Below are 18,606 nucleotides of genomic sequence, written 5' to 3' on the forward strand. Positions count from 1 at the left end.
TCTAAATATGCGTGTACTATATTCTTTCATTTCGCTTTGGACGTACGCAATTTATTTAATCAAAGGTTTTAAAAACACTTTTTAACTGTTAAATCTTCCAAGAAAAGTATCAGAGGAAATCGTCAGTTGTCCCATATCTGGATTAAATACATCCAGAGAATTATGTGACTCATTATGTTCTCAGTGATTAAAACTATTAGCATGTGCAGTATAATTCAGCTAACTCTATATAAGTCGTAAACTTATAAGTTATACTTCTTCTACATATATTCATAATAAAGGAAATACCATTTATAAAAAGCATGCATTTTTTTCTATAGATGCAAACCGTTAGTAGACGATATGTAACTATAATCTGTCTTAAGTCCATTCAAAATCACACAAACGTTAAATTTCTGCACTACAATACAGTACCATAATAGAGGAGTATCTAAAAGTAAATAAATTTTATTTATATTTGCCTATCGATGTAAGATAATGGCAATCCACAAAGAGGGTGTTTCGAGAAAACGGCGATTAAAAATTTTTAAAAATTATAAATCTTACAAACATACATGAAACTGTCTTAAACTATATTAACTAGTAACAGGTTTCTTTGCAAATCAAATAGTAAAAAGTATGTGGTGAAAACGAAAGAAACATGAGTGCAGTCTTAGGAATTGTAGAACAAGTTTTGAGGTAACAATGACGTGGCACACCATCATATTGCACCCAAGTGACGTTTACCATTGTTTTGCTAAAATATTTTGAAGTTATTATTTTCCTACCACTAAAACTGAAAATCTGAACAAAAATACTGATTGTTTCAGGTGTATATAGACAAACGATGAATAATCGTATAACATTGGTATTGTTATCCTATCAATATCAACACAATATTTCCTACGATACTGCAAAATTGTGCTTTTATGTCACGTGTACATAATGTACGGTGCTCTTCTAACGTGACCTAACGGGCTATATCGATAACAATTACCCAAGATAAAGTAACCTAAGCGGTATTCTTTCAATGGTTAGGTTAGATAATTGTTATAGATACAGCCCGCTAGTTCACCAGTTAGAAGAATACCCCATGTACTAACATTGTAATGTATTCAGAAACTAGCTATTTATAATTATTATTATTATTATTATTATTATTATTATTATTATTATTATTATTATTATTATTATTATTATTATTATTATTATTATTAATATTATTAGTGTTCCGTTACTTTGGTTGTTATTTTTATTTTACGGTAGTGTAGTTTTGGTTTACGAATTTAATTTCTTATTTGTCATCAACTGAAGCATGCTGGGAATTTGCTGGCCTGCCATGTAAAAATTGCCAGATACTTCAGTTGACGTAATTGCCTGGTGAGTGAACTTCCATTTTTTAGTATGCTAAAGTTTTTCTATTTTTCTGAAATTATAATTGAGTCCTGATAGCAATATATTGCAGAGAAGTTGCTATATAGTGTATATAAAAGAGAATCTTACGAGTGTTGCATTTCATACATTTTCAGATGGTGTAATTATAATTATTTGTCAGTTTTTTTTTAACTTGAGGCTAACGCCATTTTTTGCTAAAAGGACTATTGTGTCCTCGTGGTATATCAAGGTGATATTGGACTCAAAAATATTACATATACAAGTAAGAGTTGACAAGTGATGGGTTAAATTGAAATAATTTCGTAGCTACGTTTATTTTCCTGTTAGTTATTTTTGCTAATAAAAAATACATTTACTATTGTTAATTCCCGACTTTTGACATTTCTACAGCCAGCAGAATAACGCCCAATAGCATTTATAGAATATGTATATGTATTTCGTTTAGTACCAGAAACCAAATTCAACTACTCGGGAAGGCTTTCTACTCATCCAGCTGTGTGGCTGTTTTGTCTCTTTGGCCTTACAACATGCTTTCTAATACATTTTGGATTTATTCAATTTGTCTTGGGTTGGTTGTGAGAATGGGGAGAGAAAATGGTTACACATAATAGATTACGTCAACTCACTATCATATGTTTGTGTTTCTGGTCTTTAATCGAAGTAGCTTGGGGGCATGTAGTCTTTGCTGCTACTTGTATTAGCTTGATAGTGAAAGAAACCTGTTTGTTTCTCGTGTTATTAATTGGATTATAAACAACAGGTGTAGATTGTTGGTTTGTAGCCTTGAACTTATGAAAACAGGTACGTTCTATTATTTAATAATAATAAAAAAGAGCTATACTCTGTTAAGGTATTGCAAAGTTCATTCATTTGTTTTGCAAAAAAAAAAAAAAATACTTGTAATAATTCATAATGTCAGAATCTGAAGAAGATAAGGACTTGGACCTTACTCGTTCGGGAAAGGTATGGGGTTCAAAACCCGAGGCGAAATCACAAGTTACTCAAACCGATTTTGTATCAGGAGGTGATAGTAGTACTAATAAACATAAAAATGGCGGACAAACTCTACCTCATATGAATGAGATTTCGGGTTCAATCCCTCATAGCAAATTAGAACAAGATGTACAATTGAAGCTTATTGATATGTATGTCAATCAACTTCCGATGTGCGATGGTATATTGCCCGACCTTATTAGTCCAATTGAGTGAATTGGACGAGTTAAAAATTTTTCCTTTCGAATAATTAATGTTGGCAGTGAGATCAAGGTTGAGAAATCCTCTTAGTGATATTTTTACTGAAGCCTGTTCTTTAGCTAGTGCTTGGGACCCTGTATGTAGGCACATTGTTCGGCAGTTGATTTCTGACTGTGCTCAGCATCAACTAATGGTTAATAACTTTTATCGTCCACAAGCTCCACGTGAACGTATTAAGGATTATGCAAAGAGGGTGTGTACTAGTGTAAAAATTTTAGATCTTACAGTGGGTGAAGAAAGTATATTGCGTGCAATTAATTCCGGTGTTACTCCCAGTGTTAGGGAGAAATTATTCTATGCTGGAATGTCTAAATCTATGAGAGACTTTGAACAATTATTGGAACAGTATATTAAGCATGAACTTTACTCTCTGCAATTCAATAATTCGTTTCAATCCACATCGTCTTCTACGAGAACTGCTACTGATAGTGCTTCCTACTCTTTTCAAAAATCTAGATCGGGGCATTATTTCGCTCCAAAAGGTGGTACAACTTTTCACAATAAAAATAGTGCTGCCCGCTTGCCTTCGTCTTCCTTTAATTCTATGAACACAAAAGTAAATTAGTACAATGCCGAAGGCCAGGGACGCTTCAGTACCATGTCACAAGATACTAATAGAGGTGTTTATGTTTTGCTTAAGCTGTTTAATAGGCTATATCATGCTTGTATGGACTCAGCACCTTCTATCAATTTAATAAATAATGAAGTGTTTCAGTTTTTGCAAACAAAAATTAACTTAAAAATTATTCCTAAAACTTTTAAAGGAAAGGCAGTTAATAATACCGAACTTGTGTTAGACAAGTGTGTACGATTCAGTTTTAAAATACAAAACAAACTTATTAGTGTGCGCTCATTTGTCTATCCAGAACTTGAATTTCCTGTTTTATTGGGTTTGGAATTTTAGAATGATGCTCAGTGCTACATGGACTTTAAGAGTAAATCTTTGAAACTTCAACGTTATCAACTGTATATCCCCCTACTTACGGGAATTACAACTCAACACCCCCACCCTCTCCTGGATCTTTTTCCAACATGGATACTGGTGCCTTTGATTCTACTTGCAGGAAGTCTGTCGATGAAGGGCACCCAATATACGCTCTTTTTGGGAATGCTGTCACCTCAGACACTTCCTGCGCTGTTCGAATATTTAACGAGACAGAGAATCCTCGATCTAAGGATACAACTGTTTATTCTCTAGGGATTCCTCTTCCATAAAATTCGTCTGAATACAATATTTTTGTAAAATGCTTGCCACCATTCTTTGAAAGACAAAATATCACTAGTCACAACCGCTTGAACACTGAACTTGCCCGTAGCACTTGCTCTTTTGATGAGCTCACTATATTGTCCTGGAGTGTAAATCCTATATACTCTTCGTAGAAGTCATTCGATGTTACCAAAGTCACTGTCACAGCGTAGGAAGGAATGTCCCTTAGTAGGAAAATGTTGGGTAATTGATTCTACCACTGTCACACAAGGGTAACAAAAATCGTACCACTATGTTATTATTGTTTTACCCTGATGCACCGTCAATAAAAAAGCAAGAGCTTCTTCACAGTACGAGATATTTCATTTTCAAAGTAGTTCAATAGAAAAATACGAACTTCATCTGGATATTTACTACCCTGTGCTTCATGGTACGAAACATTCGCGTTGGTAGTTTTCAAGTTGTGAATACAGAAGATGTTTACCCACAGTTGCCGGAGGTAAAATAAGTCCTGTACGGGAACCAGAGGCAAAGGTTGATTCTGCGTATAGTCAAATGCTACCGCCATAGTATCGTTATTTTCGTTGATAGTTGCTGCGTGCAAGGCACTATAGAATTTCATGGCGCGCCTTCGATGTATTATTATTTCTGCAATAGCATTCCGTTTTGCATTTTCACTTAGAACTACATCTGATAACTGTATCTTGAACTTTCACATTTACTACAGACATATACTTGAGGCCTGCCGAAACTATAATAAAAAATTTCTAGGAAGTATTGACCAAAAAACTGTATTTAAACTTATTGGCGAATTCCGTATACTCTTGCAGAAACAGCTCAACCATAATCTTCATATTGAGCCTTGCATCTAGATAGAATTTCTGTCTCGCGCCGTAGTGCGTCTCTTTAACTTCAAACTTGGCAATATTGTTAGGTTTCGCCATACAAATTGTACCGCTCAAAGCGTTAGCACTTCAGTTTTTTCCTCTTTGATCTTTAGGAGGTTTCCCAGCTGCAAGCAGATTACAAATCCTACGCAAATGACAATTCTCTTGTATTTGTCTCGATTCACTATTCCCTTTCTTTTCTTAACTGAAACCTCGTATTCGGAGTCACTGGTTTTAGATATTTTATTTTTGCTCGCAGGCTACCACACAACTACCTTTATTCACAAAAACACGCACAATGTTTGCTGCGATAGCCCTAATGCTTTTTTTTTAATCGGACTGCCAACTGCAACATTTGTCTGACAGACTACTAACTTTGTCACGCTATCTGCTGTCCAGAACGCATATTTCCATTCTGTACATTATTCATCAATGGGGGGGGGGTTCGAGGCTGCTTGCATATTTGGAAGTACAACGGCACAAATAACTCTTTTTCTCATCAAAAGTTACTGAATATAAACAAAGAAAACCAACTATACTGATTTGGAGTGTGTAATTTCACATGAAGAAGAGATTTTTCCTTTCTCCAGAGAAAATTATTTTAACTAACAAAAAGTTATCTAGTAATTAAAGTTAGGTTTATTTGCTTAGATACATTTACCTCCAATGACGAAAAGAGATTTGTACCCTTGGACTTCCACATACGAAATAACTTTGAACTGATAGCTTCGAGTATTTTCCATCATTTACTCCAATAATGTATAAAATGGAATACTATGCATCCAGAACATAGGAGCCAACGACATCAGACCATTTTACTTTACATCATAAAAACATATGTTCTGAACATGCTTTGTTTCTGCAATAATCAGATTTTTCGGCGCTATTTAAAAGACTTTTAGCAATACAGTACATAGTAGTGTTCTGCACTAAACGGTGCAACTTGCTATCCTCGTTCAAAATTCATCCCTAACTCAAAACCGTCAAAAATGTCACATAAGTGGTTTCTGCAATAACTGATTCAAATAAATTAAAAATGTGAAAAACTAAGAACGACTTCTGTACAATAAAACTAAAATAACTAAAATAAATAAGAAAAAACATGACCAAACTGAAAGATCTTGTTGCTGCAATTTAAATTAATGAAAAATTCACCCTCTCACATCGGTACAACATATAAATGACATATATGCAAATTTAATTCTTACTACTTCCATCAGATATGACAAATAAATCCACTGAATTGATATGATTAGTATACAGTACTCGTGATTCTTAATGGATGAACTAACGTATACTCATGTTTCATTTATAGATGTTATATATACGTATAAGGTTTGATATACTCCTAATCTCTATCAACTAAACATAGGCATACGTTTGGTCTTATTACCTCATCCATTTGGAATCACAAGTACTGTATATATTAAGTGATTCTCCTATGTTCTGCTGTCACAAAACTAAAGAAATTTGAATAACATATTTCCTTTTCCATTGAACTTTTCAAAAATTCTTTCGATTTTACTGGTTATATTTTTTTTAATTTGTGTAATTGAGGGGAAAATGCATATGTATTCAGCACTAATAGTATATAGATGCTCTTAATAATTAATGGAACTTACTTCAATAGCCTTCGGGAAGAACCAGTTTTGCATATCAATATTATTTTAAGATGCTTTATATTAGTAATGTTTACAATAGTGTATAGAAATTCAAGAAAAGAATTACTAGTTCGTATTAGTTTTTACTTCTCTTCATGTAATCAATTAGTCGACTGGTTATGGTAGGTTTCCCTCCTACCTTATCATGATCAAACTCATGACTCATAACTACCGTTCGTCAATCATGTAGCGTTTTCTTTTCTTCAGATTTTAATCACAATCTTGATAAATGTACTGTATCGTCTACGATTATCGTCATATAGGACTAAATTATTTAAAGAAGTTGAATACTATATTAAATCTCACATTTCAGATGTTTACATCGAAGTATTATTATTTTCATTGGGAATTTTTAAGTTTTTTAATACATACATTATCAACCTACCTAATATTTTAGCATCGAATACACAAATATGTGCTCACGAGTACAAGGTCATTCACTTGATAATTCCTAGCATTACACAAGGTCTAAATATGTAACTAACTCTTGAAAGGTTATAGGGGAACGACATAAATTTAAATGTAAGATGTAATGTGTAACAGTTTTTGGAAGCTACAAATTCAATTTTTAATTTTTGTACTCTCTTCATACTTCAGACTTTTTTGAAACACTGGAGCGTCCCCACATGGTTGTTAAATAACAACAACATGATAAAATGAATAATAACATTCATAGTACAAAAAATAGTACCTTGAATCTATTTCAGCAACAGAACCTTTGGAAGGAAGTTAAAGAGATTTCGATTATCCCAATAGTTATGCATTAAAAGGGCACCTTCTCTAGTAACGCATTTGAGAAAGGGACATACAGGAAGGATTCTTAACTAACTAACTCTACAGGCTATGGAACCCTGATGTTCAATGGCGCGTTCCAAAAAGCTCCCCACTGAATTCTGTTCTTAGCCAACTGGCACTACTTTCCAATTTGTATTCATATTTCTTCGACATCCGTCTTAATATCGTCCTCCCACCGACGCCTAGGTCTCCTAATTATCGTTTTCCAATAGATCTTCCAATTACGACTTTTATAGCTTTTCTACTTTTTCAACTCTGGATACACGACTTGTCAACCTGAACCTCTTGGATTTGATGACAATAACAATGTTGGGTAAACCGTATAAATTATGTAGTTCCTCGTTATGAACATTCCGCCATTCCCCATTCTCGGTCCTTTTCGATCCGAATATTCGACTCAGGACCCTGTTATAAATACTCTCGGTCTACATTCTTCTCTCTCAGTAAGGAACAATGTTTCGCAACCATTCAGAACAACAGTCATGATTATCGTTTTATATGTTTTAAACTTCAAATTCATTGATAGAATTCGCGACGAAGAGAGATTTTGAAGTGAATAATAACATGAATTAACTGCTTCTTGACGACATTTAAGTTTTTCGTGAATATGGTTTTCGTCTGTTAATATTGTTCCTGGATATTTGAAAGTATCCACTTTATTAAAAGTATTATTTGATATTTTAAAGCATTCATAATTTCTCGCAAAACGATCCCGACTTATTTAGTTTTCAGTGAATTTACTTCAAAACCCATGTTCCTGCTAGCATTTACCTCATTTCTCTTTATTTCCTCTAATAGAAACCTCTGCACTTTTCTATTGTTCTTCTATCATCCCGTATTATATTTACATCATCAGTGTACGCAATAACCGGATTAATACCATTTAATTCTACGCTCTCGTTGCTCTCTTTGATTTTCCTTATACTGTATTCCACTACAAAGTTACATAATAATGGCGACAACTCATCTTCTTGTTTTAATCCAGACATCAATGCTCATGGTCAGAACCCTTCCTGTCCCGGGCATTACTTTGGAATTCCCTTAGACAAATCTTAATTTTTCAGTATTTCAAATTCTGTAAGAATATTGTACTATCGTTCTCTCCTAACAAAGTCGTGAGTTTTTGTAAAATCAATAAATAATTAAGGTACCGGGGTGTTGTATTCCATTTTCTTTTCAAGTATTTGTCGAATGGTAAATACTTGGTCGATAGTTGAACGATTTCCTTTAAGTCCGCATTGATTATTTCCAATAATCTGCATATGGGGTCAATTTTGCTAATAGAATGGTTGTATGAATTTTATAGAATGTTGGCACAAAAAAAGTGCATTGATAATTACTAAAGTAAGCTTTGTCCTCTTCCTTGTAAATTATAAAAAATGATCCATTCTTTCCATTCCATGATCGTCCGTGAGGTTTTCGGGACGAGTCATCGGAACCTCGCGGCGCCTAATGCTCATCTCATCATTGAGACCGACGAGCGATTTGGAAACAATTTGTAACCCCTTCTTGGAGTGGTCCTTCATCGTCCTACCCAGATCTCAGGAGAATACTTATTGGCAGGACAACGGAGGACAGAACCACGAACACTGATGGATTACAACAGCAAACCAAGTGCAATCTGACACAGTAAACGAACATATCGCCATTGATATTCGATTGACCATTATAACAATTGAATAATAAGTACAGTGTAAATAGTAACAACTGACTTAGCAAAAAAAAGAAAATGTTCTATAATAGACGCAAAGGTAAAAAAAGTTGGTAAACGTTCAAGTCTATTCTGAAACATAGATCGACTATACATTCTAACAATAGAAATGAATTATACCTGTAGAAAGGAAACAGAATTAAAGCAACAATGAAGCTTGGAATCTGAAACTGTATCATCAAACAACAACAAAATTTGATAACTATAATAAATATATAATAGCTTTCTACAATATTTCACGATTTGGAACATGTTGAAAACTGCACATCAGCTTGATGTGGGCTCTCTACCACTGAGCCACCATTGAGCGCTCTATACCATATTAGTAATTTTGCAACAGTTTGTTCATAGTACAGATAACAATTACTATTTTCATCTAGGTATTTTTAACAACTTTAGAAAAAAACAGGATAAAATGAAATGAAGTGTGTCAACAAGAAAACTGTCAGCCTCAACCATTCTCATTGACTCTCCTCCGACCGGCCATAAATAAGCACCCATGGTGAGTTTAATGACATTTTCACCACTTACGGCGTGTCGGTATCGGACAAGCATTGTACACGAGGATAGTGAATGGACTATTATTTTCTTTTGGATAGCTCTAATTCTAGCTAGAGGATAAACGTGTACATCGCGTCACAACGGAAGAACCGAAAAATGCAAGCACAAATTTTTTGAAGTGGGGAAGTCCCCGTCGGGCCCTCGTGATTTCACGCCCTGTGTTATATGTTTACATGCATCTCTGTTAAACTTCGTATTGGTTCCTAACAACAGTAACACAGCTACTATTTGAAGTTTTATAGCGCATATTTGTGCTTACTTCAAAGCTTAGGGCATATATTAGTGCTTACAAAAATATTTACCATATTCTATAAGTTATTAATTCAGATGTATCCTTTTATGACGGAATACGTCCAGTTGTAGTTTGTATTTTCAAAGCATTTGTGTGTCTATGGAACATACGGCTGTTTGCGTGGGAGGATGGAGGAAAATGTAGTTAATAATGTTAATATTAACAACCGACCAGCAGAGCAATGGCTCTTACAATTATCAACATTATAAGAGAAATCTGATGAAGACATTGTAATAGATTATCAACGTCAATTCAGAAACATAGAGGCGAAAAATGCATCTCAGTGAATGTTTAGCTCTAGTAAGTAATGTGCAGCGGGACCTCTAGTCAGTTCCTAATAAATTCAGGATATGTGGGAAAGAAATGTTCATGCGTTTTTGGCCGAAATTCTGACTACAAAACAGTTAAAGCTATTGCAAAATACCTTCAAGGGTTAAATTTCAACTTACCAAAAATATACACTAAAGTTGCATCTGTATACAAATATCATCCAGTAATATCTATTGATGGTAACAGGCTATTTTCTAGCTACAAATGTCACAAATTGACACTAGATAATAAAGAAAAGCAAATTGTGATATACTGTAAGGCTAATTAAGGGAAGAAGTAAATTCGTAAAAACATTTTTTTAAACCATAGAAGAATATAGAAAAGAGACTCTTATTACTTCCTGTAAAGTAAATGCACTCTAAAATACAAATATGAAGATAAACTAAAGATCGTGTTTTCACACGACTGTATTTATTTTAACCTCATAATTTGTATGATTTTTTAATGATCGAAGAACAGAAACTGTGACTGTTACAAAAATAAAATCTGAAGAGAATTCCCTAAAAGCTAAACTACATTTACGGTATCATAATTCACCAATGTCACAATTTTGCTGCATGTTTCGACGTCTTATACATTATTATATTGTAAGTGCATATTTCAACACATTTAGTGGCGTAGTTGCTTCCATAATTCACGCACTTTAAGTGCTTAAAAATCCGATGTATATTGATAAGATACTATTATCTTGCTATTCCTTACAGCTTTTTTCACCTTATCTGCTAAATATGAAATAGGATATAAAAGTCAATTTCCCCACTTTCTTTGTTGATAAAGCAAGTATTTTCAAAAAAAGTATTTATTCTTCAGAAGATAAATACTTTGTTGAATCAGTATCGAAAATATCTTCCCTTCTATCTGAAAAATTTGTCTCTATGGAAATTTGCATCCATTCAAGAATTGACAGATTTCAAAATAAAATCACCAAACAAATTTTATAATGTCCATCTGTATAACATACCTCTTGGCAGACGTATATAATTGTGGTAGAATTCCTCTCAAAATGTATTGTTTCGATGTGTTATGATGGAGGATGGGAATGATTATTTTCCTTTAAATATGACTAGAATTGTTAAGGGTAGAAACTTCTTCTCTTCGTGAAATATTTTATTTTTATATACTTTCTTTGAGAAGAAAGATTTCTGCCAAATTGTATTTTGTGATAAGGAAAGAGTGATTGAACTAATTTCTCTCTCTTGCAGAAATTTATATTTGATTTTTACACTGAAAACTTTACACAAATTTATACTATACGATTACAATATGGAACATTACTCAACCCGATTACTCCAAAAATTTATAATTTTGTATAAAAGGGGATTGAAATTTATAAATTATAAATTTCAGAATATGAACAAAAGAGCTTTCTTTCGCAGTTCATAAATCTCTGGACATGCTGCAGGAAAGACAAATATATAATATAAAATTAAAAAACAATAAAACAAGAAATACGAAGTACGAAGTACGAAGTCGTCAAAAATAAAAGTAGTTGTATAAGAGAAGTTCAAGAAAATAATATTCTCGTTCTGCATTTTAATATTTATGCTACTCTCGAACTAAGAGCATATCTAGTAAATAGGATCTTTGCTTTCGTTCAAAGTTATTACGCTGTAAAGAACCAGTATTTAAAGAAGAAAAAATATATAAACATATAATGTACTCACTTAGATACACTTCTCCGTATACATAATCTGAAATGAATAATAATATTTATAAATATATATATATTTATATATATATATATATATATATATATATATATATATATATATATATATATATATATATATATATATATATGTGTGTGTGTGTGTGTGTAAAGATATTTCTCACAAAATTTTATTTTTTTCTGATAAATATGAAATAGGATAATAATATCAATTTCACCCACTGCCATTGTTGATATAGCAATATATATGTTCTTCGGATGATGGAAAATTTGCTGAATCATATGGAAACGATCTTCCCTTCTATCTCAACAGGAAATTTGCATCCTTTTTTAGAATTGACGGATTTCTATATAAAATCACTAAACAACCTGTATATATGTCCATCTGCATAATATACACTGTTAAAATGATTTATTCAAAAATAAACACACTTTAGTCCTCAAAAAAATGATTAAATTTGTCTCAATTTTTAGGAGAAAATAACTCAAAAAATGAGAATGAGGAAATTTAGTTGCAAATTTGAATCAGAGACTGGTTGTCAGAAGCAAATACCAATGTATTCTTAAAACATAATATTGTTTTATGACATGTATACGTATATCATTGAATTTCACGAGATATAATAAACAGCTTGGAAATCCAATAATATCGAAACAAGTGCCAACGAGCTAACATAAGAGCAGAGTGGTCCTCTTAATCCTGAACTATATGTTCTCATTTTGGCTAATGGAGCGGACATAGAGAAAGTTACGATGCCACATAAAGAAAGAAAATGAAATGAACTCCTTAAGTTTAACGTCCCACGCTTATGCCGGTTAGGCTAAAGGAGACGGTGATAATGACAAATCAGTGAAATGGTGGAATGAAGAAAGTAGGAGGAAACGTGAGAATTCCGAGAAAACCCACGGGCACGATGTTTGTTCACCACAAAGTCCACGCTGCGCGAGCTGGGATCAAACCAGAGACCGCAAGCACCGGAGGTAAACGCTCTACCACTGAGACACCGCGCCCCTAGAAGGCAACATAGTAGCAATACAAAACATTGGTGCTTATTTATCAATAATATGTCAAAAAACAAGATAGAGGAGTTACTGACACCATAGAAGATTTCACAAGCAAGTACTACTAGCAATATGAATGTAATATGTAGTTGTAAGTGTAAAGGCAACATTTGTGCAATCATTGTAATAGATTGACGGTTAATGACGACAATTATTTCTCTTCGAAAATCATGAGTAATGCTTCTAGGCAATTGTTCCCAGATGCCTCATTCTATGCTTCTGGTCATTCTATATGTTAGACAAATTTGTCCTTTTAGTGACATGCAACTTTCCAAAATATTAATTAAATTGTGTACTTTGTATTTTACGTGAATTGGAGCATGCATGTTTACTTTTAACGCACCACACAAAATTACTGTTGAAAAAATATAATTATTTTATTGATTTCCTTCTTATTCTCCACTAAAAGATTTGTGGTGGGCGATACGAAAGTAACTCACTTGCAGGCTCGTATCCACGGGGGATCTAGGGGGTCGGGCTCCCCTTAAATTGGTACTCCGCTGTAACCAGACGGTTACAATCGTTTGAAAGTTTAGACATCATTTATTTTCATCGCTATCACCAGTCGGAATCAAGAAATGACCCTGTACAAACTTTTAAAGAGCTTATTCGTTCTTACGCACATTATTTTCTTTAGTTTTACTGAGAAGAAATAAATGTGGCAATAAGATGACAATTTTATTCTTCTATATCTGTTCCTAACCGAAAATACAGTACCTTTCATCCCTCACTTTTGCAAAGGAGCATTATTTCTAATTTGCAAAATCTCTGACAGTCTAGTATAGTAAAATTTTTTCATCTTAACCCTCGCCCTTGAGCATATACCTACATCTTAGAAAAAGTGAGAGATCCGGTCTTAACTATTTCGGTTCGATGTTAAGTAGCTAGTTGGCGCTATCTATCATTCTTCTTCATGGCTACGATCCGGTGAGAGTTATTGATACACGACGGTAATGAGGACGCTTACAAAATAAAAGGTAACGTCAATTTGTGAAAATTAATTAAACAGTGACAATCTGTAGTAGTGAAGAAGGGGAAATAACTGTTAATATTTGAAAATTTGAAACAGAAGCTATACAAAAATGTTCTTTTGGGAATTATCAATCGTAGTCGGACAGTCATATCAGCTGAGAAATGGAAGCTAAGTGGCCAGTGATATAAGTAGACAGTATTTAGTGCTATACCATTAAAATATTAACGGAGATTTCTTCGATATTAGTGATTTTGGTTTTAATTTTCGAAGTTTCATCAGAAAGCTAAATTTTTTGATTTAACGTAGCGTGTACTGGGGGTAAAAATTCACTTAGTTAATTATAGAGTCTGTGTGTGTGTTAGGACTATGGCGGTAGAGTATGTTTTCAGATTGAGAAGTTTCATTCTCATTATGCAGCATTAATTTCACAAGGATCGTTCCTGTATGTCGGAATGGGTTGAAAGAAATTCGGGTTAGCATCTGAAGGGTTCCTTTCACTCAGAAAGGGCCTGGAAAGAGTAAAGGTTTACACCTAGGTAATAGTAATGTAAATCAAATACCTTAGACCTCACTCCCCCACGAAAGCTGACATTTCGAAATGAAATTATAATCTTTTAAATACAGGTCCGTAGCTAGAAATTTTATTAATTAATCTAAACTAGTTAAGTTCCCACAATTCATGTATACGTGTACCTATATTTTAAGTGATATGTATATGTATAATAAATTGCATGTAACCGTGTGCTGTATGTTCAGTGTGTATGTGATGGGAATGAGTTTTGTTAAATTTTGAATACAGAAACAAAAGTATATTATTATCCGCTAAAGAAAACTCGTTCATCTCGGAATGTGGGAGATTTATTTTGTTTCTTTATTCTTTAAATTGCTCATTTATAAGCAATAGTGATATTAATAGATACAAATTACTAAACTGATAAGTCTGGTTATGGTCCGTTTAAAGTAAACCTACCCGTAACAAGTAGAAAACGAGAAGAATTTCGAGCGCCATCTATCTAGAATTATCAGTAGTACAACGCGAGTCGTATTCATTATTTGTTTACAAAAGCCATGCAGGGAAGTTAAGGTAAAAGGAAATTTTAGAAACACTTATTTTTTTCATTTTTCACGAATATTTGGTAGTTAACAGGAATACAAGGAATATATATATCTAGCAAAACAATAGATTTAGTTATCTGGTCAATCTTGTTGGTATATATCTTTTAGTTTTTTTGTTAAATCAAAATTTTAAACGTTCGGTGTCGCGTTAAATTGGGAATGTTATTTCCGTGGTGTAAGCAGAAAGCTATATCGAGCTGATATCGTAACATTATATTGTTGCAGTTTTCAAATGTATTTGCTGTTTTGAGTCGAAGTGTTAGCGATGATATTTATATTATATGGAAGAAATACATTTTTCTAACTTATAATTTTTCGTTCATACGTATAAAAGATGGAAGCTATGTTCTTAAAATATAGTTAGGAGAGTTTCAAGTCTTTAGGTTATCCAACAAGTGTAGGTATAGTTTAGCAACTAGACGTTTCGGCGTAACTACTTGAATTAGGTTTTTCTAATTTACCACGTCCGTTAGGAAATGGTTAATACAAAACCAAAGAGATTGATATATTATATGAAGACCATAAATTGTAACCTTTTCGACGTATGGTAGTTGATACTATAGCACAAGGGTGCTAACAAACCCAAATATGGTTTGTTTACTTTCCGGTGTCTCGAGGTGTTTACTTCTAAGGTATACTAGGTACAACGGTGGACTGAAGTATCCTCCTCCTCATTTTTTAGAATAAAGGTGCCGTAGTAAAATTGACCTGTAAAGTCCTTTGTGATAATTTTCTTTTATGTAAATGTTACTTGTATACATACGGGAGAATGTGTGGAATGTTCATGAAATAGTATGAACGTCGCCCAATGTTGCTAACTTATGCAGTGAAATGAGTAGTAAAATTAATGGCTAGTACACGTTTCGAGTACCATTTCTGATCATAAGTTCCATATATTAATTTTTTTTAGTCGAGTCAGCGCTTACGTTTAGTATCACATTTCTCAGTTTTTTGAAACAATTTAGTTATTAATATTGCAAATCGAGATAGTTTTCTGGTGCGATTACGACGGTAATCTTAGCAAATAAAGATTATTTGAGTTAGGCATATCCTTGTTCTGATGTACAAGGTGGTTTAAGTGAACAGACGACACGCGAGAGTTGGAGTACAGGGTTACAACTTATCTATAGATTTGCATTGGTGAAGTTAACAATTAAATTTCCCGCATTATTTTTTCTTTTATACACCGCTGCTCACCCAATTCATACGAAACATTGCATGACGTCTAATAGTTCTCCGATTTTTTCTTTTTCTTCGTTGGAGTTTCGTCCTAAACGCTTATGTCCCCTCCCTCCTTATTTTCAAATTTCTTTTTTTATTATAGTGAATGTGAAAATCGGACGGCGTTCAGAGACTCACGACTGTGCGAATTGGGATGTGGCTAGTAGTCTTTGGTTGGTAGTAATTACTAGCACATTTCTTTTTTATTTTTTATATTTTTTCTTAGTTCCGGCTGCCCAACTGCGCAGATATTTGTCTCTTCTTTGAGGATTCCTTCTTCGAGTTTTTACTGATTTTTTACTGCTGTTGGGGCGTTGGATAATTTCTTTTAGTGTTAGAAATTTCTAAAGGGAGATTCCTACTACACTGGCCGAGAGATTCGGAGAAACCCTGATGGTTTGGGCCGGATGACAGTGAGTATTGATATATTTATAGGGACTATGTTCTCCCTATAAACGTAGTAATCAGGGCACAGACTTGCTTCCCTTCTTATCAGGGGACTTATCAGCTTGGCGCTATTTTAATCCCGCTCTCTATCGTTAAAGAGTGATGTTTCGGATTTCAAATCGACGCTTGTCGTTTTTTGTTTCTTTGATCCAACTTACCTGGCAGTGGTATACCGTCTTACTGTTTATCTGTTGAACTCATTTCTTTCTTTCACTCACGTTTTCTTCCCTATCGGATTCTATCTTCCTACTATATTTTTTATTTACCTTCCCCCTTATCTTTACAAAGCTTAACTTTTATAAGAAAATTTATATTATATTTTTTTAAAACCTTACTTTAAATATTAATACTTTTCATGGAAATATTTTTTTGTTCTTTCACTGACCGTGCAGAGTGTTAGCCCGTAGGGTCAGGTGCTCTTTGTGTATGATCGAGAGACAGTTATAGATAACTTTAAATTTCGGTTTCATCATTTGGATTTCCTTGCACTAGTTGTCGTTCATCAGGAGCGTTGATATCTTAATCCGCCTGTTTTGGTAGAAGTTCAATATTGTTTTATTTTTCCTTCTTAAAACGTGTCTTCTGGAGCGAGTCACCTATTTTTTTGCATAAAATTGTAGCTCCCACTTACAATCTAATGGTTCATAGTTCAAAATACGATAATTCGGAGATAAACTGAGTAGTTTAGAAGTCTGGGCCCACAAAAACTTAAGTTTATAATTTTGCAGTGATGTGAATTTTAGGTAACACAAGGTATATCGATTTTTTCCCTGAAATACTATGTTAACTGTGCTAGAATGAAATATCTTGATCATTTTATTCATTAGGTTTCAAAATAATTAAATTCAATTTGGTATTACTTTACCAACCTGCTATTAAATTACTTTGTTTAAAGATATAATGGAGTCAAAATGATTTACTATAACTTGTAATACAAAGTTGTATTCCTATGCATGAGGAAGGAATATGAATAGATGAATATATGAATATAACTTGAAAATATATATATATGAGAATACTTTGTTGATTTATTTTAGTGAGAATTATAAATATATAATTGAGTAGAGTTTCTTAACAAATAGCGTGCTTATCTTCGATAATTCAGAAACGATCCCGACCTTCTTTGTTTTTTTAATAAGATGCCATATTCGGTAATACTAATAAAATTGTATGAATCTATGTTATAAATGTGTTTGTATTAACCTTATGTGTTTAATACCCCCAATATGACTCACATGCATGTAATTGTTTGGATAAGATAGCAGGCTATGATGAGAATTTTCCTTGACAAACTTAATAGTTACAAAGTAACTCAGAGATTCAACATTAACTTCATTCTCACGTCTTTTTCTATGGATATAAATCTCCGAAAAGGTTGGCGATATAACTTTAGAGTAAAAAAAAGCTAAAAAATATTTCTTTTGAAATTATAACTAATCTAACCCAAAAGTGATAGTATGACTCCTCAGATTTCCCAGTGTAAATCGTTCCGAAAAACTTTAAAATTCGTCTCAAGGTCTGTACCCTTTGGAAACAATATATAAATATTACTATTTGTACCAAGAAATTTGTTTTTTTTTCCTGAAGAGATGGTGAAATATTGAAGTTATCCAAGATCAAAGTGACCTTGGACAACATAATAGGATAAATGTTTTCCAATGAGACAAGACTCAACAACGTTAAATTCCAATCTATGAGTATGGGTGAACTAAATTGAAAGACAATTTGATATAAAGATTCACATACGAATTTCCGAATATTTTCTTCAGGAGAAGTGATGTACATAAGAACTACAAAGTTTGTTAGAATCTTTTTTTTTTAATTTTTCACATTTTTCTCTTGCTTTTAATTCTTATAAAATGTGTAAAAAGAAATCTTAAGCTATCTACAACTATTTTATTGGTTTATGTATACGTAGTCACAGAAAGCTAATGCGTCATACTTGGGATATTTTTTTCTATTTTCTAATAGCTAGATTGCTATCAAATTTCAAAATGTACATTATTTCAAGTTATAAGGAATAATGCTATTAATAATAATTATATT

General features: G+C 33.1%; 1 long non-coding RNA gene across 1 annotated transcript in view; it reads right to left on the bottom strand.

Annotated features, from left to right (window-relative positions):
- The window catches only part of LOC145683389 (uncharacterized), a 241,635-nt gene that overhangs the window by 66,381 nt on the left and 156,648 nt on the right, over positions 1–18,606 (bottom strand). Inside the window, exon 3 of the long non-coding RNA XR_014131070.1 lies at positions 11,737–11,763. This is a non-coding gene — a long non-coding RNA (uncharacterized LOC145683389). The remainder of the gene's footprint in view (positions 1–11,736; positions 11,764–18,606) is intronic.

The sequence above is a fragment of the Thermobia domestica genome, chromosome 4 (genome assembly GCF_964235325.1).
Source record: "Thermobia domestica chromosome 4, izTheDome1.hap1.1, whole genome shotgun sequence".
Lineage (NCBI taxonomy): Eukaryota > Metazoa > Arthropoda > Insecta > Zygentoma > Lepismatidae > Thermobia > Thermobia domestica.